Below are 10405 nucleotides of genomic sequence, written 5' to 3'. Positions count from 1 at the left end.
ATAGCATCTTTTCCCCCCAAATAAGTGAAAAATAAAAAAATTGCTTCCTCTCTCAGTGAGAGCCAGCTGTCTGGTGGAACAAGAAACCCGATCCGTTGCCTGATGCCTTCACTGACTGTTAGATTTGTAGATTTTTATGGCTGGCGAGCATCATGCCTAGCAGCACATTGCAATACTGTCTCATTGGGCTTGGCAGAATTTGATTTCTGCTTTATTTTTAATAGTTATGATGGATAATACAGAAGTTTATTTAAGCACTTTTTCAATTTTTATTGATTTAAATGTTCACAGTTGTGCAAAATTAGGAGTTTGAATTATTTATTTTTATCCATTTAAATTTTCACTATTGTGGGAAATCATGAGGGGGTCAGACTTTTTTTTTTTAATGGTAGAAGAGATTAAAAAAGCTTTATACCTGTTCAAAACACAAATTGTTTAAAATATACATAGTTACATGTCCTTAAATCAACAAACAAGTTTTCAGGCAAAGTAAGAATAGTGCTGCTTATCTGTAAATTTCAATTGTTAGGGAGGGAAATATTTTTTCAGCAGTGTGTGTATGGTGAAATCAACACTTACCAACAACCATTTTTCTTCTGTGTAATAACTCAAGTAGTAGTAATTCAAAGCTGTATAATGTTTTGTTCAAAGTTACAAACGTTTCAGAGTTACGAACAGCCTCCATTCCCGAGGCGTTCATAATGCTGAGGTTCTACTGTATTAAAAATACACAGCTTCCAACTAGAGTTGGCCAAACCTTTTTTGTATATTGATTGTTTTTGGTAAAACGCTGAACTATTGCAATGAAAATATCTTTTTTCCCCCCTCAGTTTTCCAACCAGCTGTTGATCTGGCTGAAATGTCTAAATATTATTTTGTACTTGTTTTTCAGCCAATTCTACTTTAAACTCATTTCTATACATAGGAAAATGGGGAGAGGAAAGGGGCTCTGGTGGAACTGGCCTAATTCTTCACTTTTCCAGGTAGTTTGAGTAGGGGTGAAAAAAATCTGTAATAAAGCAATTTTGGGGTCCCAGGCTTTGTAGAAAGATTTTCTATCCTTCGTGGAAAACATTTTATCCCAACCTGCTATTTTTGGTACAGTGAACAAGCAAATGTAAGACATTGTGCCTCGATCCCAGATGTAAGCCAGTGTAATTGTGGAGTCTTTACTCACTTTGATTCATTTAGACTCAAAGACTTTAAAGTCAGAAGGAACCATCATGATCATCTAGTCTGACTCCTGCACATTGCAAGCCACTTCTGTAATAGACTCCTAATCTCTGACTGAGTTATGAAGTCCTCAGATCATGATTTAAAGACTTCAGGTTACAGAGAATCCACCATTTACACTAGTTTCAACCTGCAAGTGCCCCATACACATTTACTCACACAAATAGACCTGTTGGCTTCAGTGAGACAAGTTGGGGTTATGGATGTAATTAACTATCAACCTCAGGGGTGCACAATCTAGACCTAAATCTTTACTGTAGTCTCAGCAGTAGCACTAATTTCCATTTCTCTTGCTGTGGCTCTCACTCCTTTGTTATTTAGAGCTGATCTACGCATAGACATTCTACAGGTGTCATTATATTGGGTAGGGATGTAACTTTTTGCCAACATACTTATACTGGTAAAAGCCCTAGCCTAGATGCAATTACACCTATAGAGATTATTTCGGTTTCTGAAGAATAAGCTATCTCACCATAAGCACTTTCTATATCAGTATAACTGTATCCACACTAGATTCTCCCCCTCCTCCATCCCTTTATCTATACCGGTGTAGTTAGATTGTTATCTTGTTTGAAAATCCCCAAGCTCATTTTCATTCTGTTAGTTTTCAAAATAGAATGCTTTGTTGTTTGATGTTTTCTCCATAAATTTTATTGCACATCTTTTAATTTTCAAAAAAAAAAGGGTGGGGGGAGGCTGATTTTGAAGGTTTTTCAAAAATGTCACTTTGATTTTGAAAAAAAAAAAAAAATCCCCCCAGCTGCCTGAGCTGGCCCATCAAAATCAGCACAACAGCAGAAACAAACCAGCAATGATGACTGAACACAAAGAAGGGCTCAGTGACTAGACACACACACACACACAAAAGAAGAGCGGTATGAGAGCTGCTAAACACAAAACAGGAAGGTTTTCACTGAAGACTTTAGGTCACGAAGCCCGAAGTAGACAACTGTGTGGGAAGCCTGAATGTACAAGGAGAAGAGCAAAACGTAAAAGGAAAATTTTGACTGTCTTTTTGTTCTGTGTTTGTACAGGGCCTAGCCCAGTGAGGTCCTGGTTCATAAATGGCATTCCTACGTGCTACTATAGTGCAAACAATAAAATAACAGAAAAATGAAGGCCAAAACCCCAACAGGCATTTTTTTTTTTAATTTACAATTTCCATTAAAACTTTTGAAAAGTGAAGCATTTCCAAAAGAAAACTCAACTTGCAGGCTTTACAAACAAAAGCATCCTTTATCAGAAATGAAATATTTTCTAAACTTTCACCCAGCTTTAATAATTCTGTGGTTCCCCAGTTGCAAATAACCATGGTAGCAAACAATAGAGGAGTGAAATATACAGCTGAGTCTAACATGCCCAATTCTCCATATTTTCTGGGTGCTGACATAGCATTTTTGCTATTCAATAAAAAAAAACACATTTGCCCTTGACAGAGATGCTATGAGATCAAGCTGGAGGCCTTTATTTCTAGGACCTGGCATAGGGCCATTATCCACCTGAAACCCAAGTCTGCCTAGACAGTCCCTCCTCCTATTGGCTTTCATGGCTACAGTCCCCGATTCATATCTATTTACAGATAAAACCTGAAGCTCTGCTGTGTAATATGCAAATATGGTACTATCATGAAAACAGTTTAACCTAATTAAGCTGACCAAACTTTCGATTCCCATCGCATGAAGCAAGTGCACTTTGTCAAGTCAGCAACATTTTGGTTGTTTGGGCCAAAGATCTGAGGCCAAGACTTGCAATTTAAAGCATTCTTCTGCCACAGCTGGGATCAGAGCGTTCTGGCCCTACATTTAGCTTAGACTTTGAGCTGCATCGCTGGGGTGGTTTTCTCTGTATTGTTAGCACAGGTCCCATCCCTCTCCTTACTCAGATACAAATGCAGATCACTATCAGGAACCAAGATTGCAAATGATGGACCAAAGGAAAATAATAAGAGAGCCAATTATATAGCACCAAAAGCGAGGGTTAGGTTGCTGATTCTGTGCTCAGACTGCCCACTATCCCACAGTAGCTGGTTGTTTCTGCTGGAAACATCAGTAATAAAATGGTTAACCATGTTGAAATTTAATTTTTCATGAGGCTTCAGAGATAGTAGTGCCAACTGAGATGACTGGGACAGTTCCAATCTCTCTTATGACCTGATCTTAGAAGCTTCTGAGTGCGCTGAATTTCCACTCCTTTTAATCAGCACTAACTCTTGGGTGCCTGAGTGCAGCTGTAGGCGATAAGCTTCCAGCACCCAGCCACCTAATGTCTAGACCCAAAGTGAGCTTCATCTTCTCAGGCAGAACCAGTGGATGTTGATGTGAAACACTGAATACCTCTTCACTTTATATGGAGCCTTTTCTACAAAAGGTCTCCCAAAGCACCTTACCCAGTTCAAGCACGCTCCGCACTTCCCCCTCTTCAAGCATCAACTTTCCACTGCTGTGAGGGCAAGTATTCCAACAAACAGAGGGGGAAAGTAAGCCTCAGAGAGGAGAAGCAACAACGCTCACCCGGTCAGGGAGCTAAGACGATCCTTGTTCTTCTAGCTCCAATGCTACAGGCCTCGACAACTTGAGGCAAAGAAATTTTCCTTCACTTGATGCTAGTAATAGGTCTCTTATCGTCTCTGAGCCAGGCACCACACACACGCAGCACTAGTACCAGCTCACCAGGCCACAGGAGGAGTCAGGGTCAGAGCAAGGATTAGAACAAGGGTCTATTTCAGGAGTGGTGGGGTGAGGTTCTGTGGCCTGCGATGTTCTAGCTGGGAAGGCCACCACAGCCGGGCTTGAACTGGGGACCCCTGGAGCTAACGAGGCAGTGTGATAGTGTTGGAATGCAACACCAAAATGCTGTATCAAAACACCATTCCTCCCACACCTGGAGTTGTGGCAAATAGACAGTGGTGTACCGGGGCGGGGGCGTCGGCCTGGGGAGGGCGTTGGCCAGGCCCTCCTCGGAGCCTGTCGCAGGTGGCCAGGGGCCACCGAGCTTTAACATCCCCAGCAGCTGCGCCTACCACAGCTCAGGCCTGCTGGTGGCCCGAGGGCTCCTGTTGCCAGGGGAGCAAGTGTCCTCCCAGGCCCTCCACCCCCGTGCTGGACACAAGGAGGGAGCCATGGAAATCCCGGCGGCACAGGGGCCAGGTAGCCAGAGGCAGGGCTTTGGAGCAGAGCCCCTCATGCCCCCACCCACCCATCCCCCACTGCTGGGCAGCCCCTTCATACTTATATTTGCGCCCGTCCCCATCAGTGGGAGCAGCAGCAGCGCCCCATGGAGGGGTGGGGTCTGTAGGCCCTTTCCCTGCTTTCCTGCTCCCTACCACACCTGCCACCCCCACAGCAGGGAGGGGCAGTGGGGGAGAGTGAGAAACAGGCCTGCAGACCCCATGCCCCCGCTGGGTGCTGCCACCGCTACCACTGCCACCAACGGGAGTGGGGGCGCAAATGTAAGTATTGGCCCCCGGGCACCATAGACCCACGGTACGCCACTGCAAGTAGATGCCTACAAATGATTTCAGTGCTGAGGAAAGTCGGACTCCCTGGAGCAGGTGAGAACTGTTTTCACAATGCTTCCAGCCCCGATCACCTGGAAAGTGAGACACTGGGCCCAAGAATAAAGATTTGGGCTTTTGCACGGTGGCTTCGGATATTAACTACAAAGCTACAGGGCTAGCCCAGTTGTTTTAAAAGGCCCATCACCAAGACTTTTCACACAGCATCCTTTGTTTCCTCAAGCCCATGTACACATGGCTACTGGAATACAGCTGTGACATGTACACTAGGTTCTGTCTCCAGGAGTTTCTTTCTAAGTGACTCTCTGGTCCTACCTAGCTTTCACCAACCCAGCACCAGTCCTTCTTGTAGGAGCCTTTCCCCTCTGCCCCCCAGCATGCCTTTCTGGGGCTGTTCTTTTAAACTGGGCAGAGCCAACCAGCTGCTGTCTTAGAGGGGCCATTTTGTAATTAGCTGCTGTTTGCTGTATCTCCCTGCTGGTAAGTCTCTGTTCTTCTTCAAGTGCTTGCTCCTGTCCATTCCAATGTAGACGTGTGCGCCCCACATGCACTGTTGCCAGAAAGTTTTTCTCCTCGTGGTATCTGTCAGGTCAGCTCCAGTTCCCCTTGGAGTTGTGTCCTCATGCCGTCGGTCTATAGGGCCCTGCCGACCCTCCACCCCCTCAGTTCTTTCTTACCATCTATGACGGTTGCTGGAACTTCTGGTTGTCCTTGTGTTTGCTGTACTCTCCCCAGCAGACTTTCTTTTTTATCTGTAAATAGTTAAAATAGTAGTTAGGAGTATATAGTTTCTAGTTCTAGTAAAAGAGTCATAGATAGGACCCTGCTTATCGGGGCTGCTCCCCCCGGAACCAGGGCCTGCATCAGTCTCCAGGGTTTAAGCCATGCGGAGCTTGCCAGAAGTCCATCCCAGTAAGTGACCTTCACTCGGTTTGCAGTGTCTGGGGGAATCCCACCAGCACGAACGCTGAAGGATTTGTAAAGGGAGAAAGAAAGGGACCAGAGACTTAAGTTCCTCTTTATGGAGGCTACTCTTCATTCCCACACAGAGCCAAGTCAGGCTGAGCACCTCTACCTCAGTGCCCGACGCGCCGGCTTCCCTTAGAGAGACACTGGCACCAAGGAAAGATTCCACATCCAGGGACTCTTGGCACCATCAGGGCTCTCCAGTGAAGGGGTGCTCGATACATGGAGATGCTTGGTGCTGATCTCAGTTTCTGGTGCTGCACAAGAAGCAGTGAAAAACAGATAAGGGATGTTCCCCTACACCAGTGTTTCTCAATTAACTTTGGCCACGGAACCCTTTTGAACTCCATAAATAATTGCGGAACCCCCCAAACTCTTAACAGTCTTCAAATGTCGAAATAAGCAAAGGTCAGCATTTCTCAATTAAATTACACTTAAATTACGCTTATACTGGATACCCTCTGCCGGAAAATCCGGGACATCTTCCCTTTTTCAGTGGCGCGGAGAACAGCTGATCGGCGGCGCAGAGAACAGCTGATCACGGAACCCTAACAGTGTTCCCGCAGAACCCCAGGGTTCCGCGGAACACCAATTGAGAAATACTGCCCTACACCAAAGCCCACCGGTCACAAGGATCCAGGCAGAATGAGACCCCTGCCCGGCCACTTGGGCTCAGCAGTGACCAGCACCTGGATAGGGGTCCATCATGTCCAGTACCTTTGGACTCTCCTTCAAGGGAGAGCCATAGAGGCATGGTGTTGGTGCTCCCTTCCATACTAGACCTGGTACCGCTGTCCCCCACCAGGCGAGAATAGACACCAGACAGGAGAGTAGCTGTGGCTCTGAGACATCATGTGCTGTCAAAGAGAAAACGGGCCATGATGACACCTCACCGGTCACCCCGCACTCGGCACTGCTCTCCGCTACCGTCTGGCACTGTCCCTGCTTCCCTGTGGTCACCAGAGAGCAAGTCTTTGACTTCAGAGTTGGAGGAGTGAGTCCTACACATTGCGAAGGAGCTGGCAAAGGTCCAACTGCCGGGGTTCGAGGGTGGATATGGGCCAGAATTTTCCACCCATGGCCTGGCCTGTGCAGTGGCAGATGCTGGCGCAATGGCCCTTTTGGACCACCTGGGTTTTGCATCAGGCCCCAGGGTCTCATTCGTGGAGATGGTACTCAGTGGCATGGGAGAGCAGAGCTTCCCCACCTCTTTCCTCAATACGGGAGCCTGGGCACAGTACTGACCCTGGCACCGAACTTGAGGACTTGGCTCCATGGGACCCCTTGGGTGCTGAAGGACATAACAGGGCCCTGTACCAGTCCTAGCATCTTTCTTCTCTTCTCCTGATGAGGCAGTAGCAGGTACCTCCATTGTGCCGATGACAGGATGACAATAGGCTCACCAAGAGCTACTAAGAAGAACCTAGCCCAGAACTTGGGGATCCAGATGGAGGAAATATCTGAGATCTCCCATGCCCTGGTCGACATCTTGGCACTGTCAGGCCCATCTTGAGTGGCCCTACCATTGAACAGTGCCATATGAGAGCCCATTAAGACCTTATGGCAGACTCCAGCTTCCTTACATCCCATGGCAAAGAGGGTAGAGAGAAAATATTTTGTGTCCCCAAAAGGGTTTGAGTACCTGTATACTCACCTGCCTCCTGGGTCGTTAGTAGTATCTGCAGCAAATGGGCAGGAGGCAGGGGCCCACACCAAAAGTTGAGGATGCTAAGAAGCTGGATCTCTTCATCAAGAAGATATATTCCATCAGGGGGACTCCAACTCCGAACTTCAAATCAGCAGGCGCTCCTCAGTCGCTATGATTTCAACTGTTGGGGGAGGGGGGGGGGACGGAGGGAGACTTTAACAAAATTCAAGGAATTCTTCTTCTTCTTTTGCATGGCTTGGGTAGGTGGCAATGATTACAAATGTATACCTAGGTTTGATAGCCAGCACATTGCCACAGCAATGAGCTGGTGAATGTCCTTCAGGTCCCTCGTGTAAGAACAAAGGGGACACTCAGATATGAAATGTACTCCATTGTTTGTGACTGGTGACCACAGTCACATACAGGTGTTTGCCTCATTTTCCATTTAAACAGGGTTTGTCCACATCTCCCATGAGATATCCTGCTGCAATTCAATCTCCAACAGTTTTTCCAATATAAATCAAAACCTGGTGGTTCCTCAGCATGGTCAACGATGAACTGTTTCTTTTGAGCGGTCAAAATGCTCCGTGTAGCTCTCCATTGAGCCTCAGCGTTGAAGTTGAGTGTAAGGGTCTTGAGGAGCATACAGAGTTGCGGGATTTTAATCCTGTTTTTGTCAGGTTCTGCAGGTCATTGTGCAACGAGATCATTGTGTTTGCATTGACATGGTTAAGAAAGTGAGATGTCTGGGCAGCTCTTCTAATCTACGGAGGATGGATGTGTGATAGGACAAGGAGCCAGTCCACTTGGTCGATTTGAGCGTCCCTGACACTATGCGCATGGCGTTGTTGAGCTGAGTATCAAGAAGGTCAGTGTTACTGCTGTGAGACCACACTAGTGCACAGTATTCAGAGTGTACAAAGGCAATCGTTGCGGTTCATAAGGTCTGTGAACTGGAGCCCCATGATGTTCTGTCCAGTTTCCTAATAAGCACAACATGAGATCTGACTGTATCGTGAGTGTTCTTGAGGTGTTGTCGGAAGGTCAGACTCTGGTCCAGTGTAACGCCGAGATACTTTGAGTTAGCCTCATGGCTGACGCTCTCACCACAGAACTGCACATTGAGTTTGGTATTCGCCATTTTACTGTTCAGATGGAAAGTGGTCAGCACTTTGGGTTAGGCCTAAGTTTCCAGCTTTGGAAATAAATCAGCCATTATATTAAGACCTCGGGTTAGGGTGCAGCTGATGGTATGGAGACTTGTGTGCTAAGAAGCTAGGCCAATGTCATCCGCATACCCTAATTTCCTCGACTCTGGCAGTGAATGATACGGGAGATGTTGAGGAGGAGGCCCTGTCTCCAGATGGTGTCATATGCCGAGGACAATTCAACAAGAGCAATCCCTGTCTTCAATTTACATTGGAATCCTGCCTCAATGTGGCCAGTGAGTGAAGCTACTTGGTCACAGCAGTTCCTCTTTTGGCGAATCATGCCTGCTCCTCTGCGAGGATGTCTTTGACAATGTCAGACTGATGGCGGAGCAACACCCGTTCCATGAGCTTGCTGGTGGTTGAGAGGAGAAAGATGGGGCGGTAGCTGGCTGCATCCTTTGGGAGTTTCCCAGGCTTCAGCAGGGCAAACACTGTTGTCTGTCGCCAGCTTGTTGGCACTTTTCTGGTTCTATGCACAGCAGTGAAAAGCGCAACCAACCATTCCTGTCCCTGTCTCCCCAGGTTCTTAAGATTCAAGGAGTTGCTGCCACAAGAGTCTAAGGCTGAATTTTCAGCTCTAGTCGAGGAAGGCAAGGCAGTGGCAGTGTGCTCTGCAAGTGGCACTGGATGTGGCCAACTCAGCGGTGTGAACCAGGGCTTTGGCCATAGTGGCAATGAAGAGGAGCTCATGGCTGCAGGCCTCAGGCTTTCCATACGTGGTGCAGCAAACAATCCAGAACCTCCCCTTTGAGGGCACGTTCCTCTTCTCTGAACAAACTGACTCCAAACTTCATAGCTTGAAAGAGTTGAGGGCCACCCTAAAGTCTTTAGGACTTCATACCCTGGCCCTTCAGAGGAAGCACTTCAAACCTTTGCGTCACTTCTACCAGTCTCAGTCGAGGCAGGACTGTAATAAGAGACATGGTAGGATCTACAGGAGACTACCTCCTCCCTTGTTGACCTTTGGGCCTGAGCCCGTGAGGCAATCATTTGGGTCAAAGCAGGCCTTTTGAGGGTGTGCCCAAGGATGGCATACCAGGACAGTGTCTGGATCCCAATTCCCTGTGTTTCTTGGACCATCTATTCTACTTCTATTGGGCATGGGCCCATATTACTTCAGACCGCTTGGTGCTACGCGTGATAGGACTGGGAAAATCCCTGCAGTTCAGTTATTCCCCTTCTTCCCACCCTTCCTCCTCATCCCTCTTCAGGGACCCTTCTCATGAGCAACTTCTAATCCAGGAGGTGTGCACACTCTACAAGTGGGAGCAGTAGAGGAGATTCCTCTGGAATTAAGGGGCAAGGGATTCTACTCCTGTTATTTCCTAATCCCAAAGGCCAACAGCCATCTCAGACCCATCCTGGACCTGTGAAACCTCAACAGATTCATGAAGAAACTGAAGATCCACATGGTCTCCTTGGCCACCATTATCCCGTCTTTGGATCCAGTTACTGGTATGCAACCCTCAACTTGAAGAAGGCTTACTTTCACACTTCAATCTTTCTAAGTCACAGAAGATTCTTCCAATTCGTAGTGAACCGGGTTCACTAACAGTTTATTGTCCTCCCATTCAGCCTGTCAGCAGCCTCCTGGGTATTCATGAAATGCATGGCAGTTGTCGTGGCCTTTCTGAGGAAGCAAAGGGTCCAGGTTTACCATTACCTCGACAATTGGCTGATCAAGGACTGCACCAGGCCTCAGGTAGAGTCAGATGCAAGGTTGATACAGGCAACCTTCAAGAAGTTAGGCCTGTTAATAAATGTGCAGAAGTCAACTCACCTGTTCAGAGAATAGAGTTTACAGGGGCAGTCCTTGACTTGGTCCAGGCTAGA

Source organism: Emydura macquarii, unplaced genomic scaffold (genome assembly GCF_026122565.2).
Source record: "Emydura macquarii macquarii isolate MOO-44397 ecotype Brisbane River unplaced genomic scaffold, CSIRO-AGI_Emac_v2 contig_1041, whole genome shotgun sequence".
Taxonomy (NCBI): domain Eukaryota; kingdom Metazoa; phylum Chordata; order Testudines; family Chelidae; genus Emydura; species Emydura macquarii.
The sequence above is the reverse complement of the archived record's forward strand: the minus strand, read 5'-3'. Positions refer to the sequence as shown.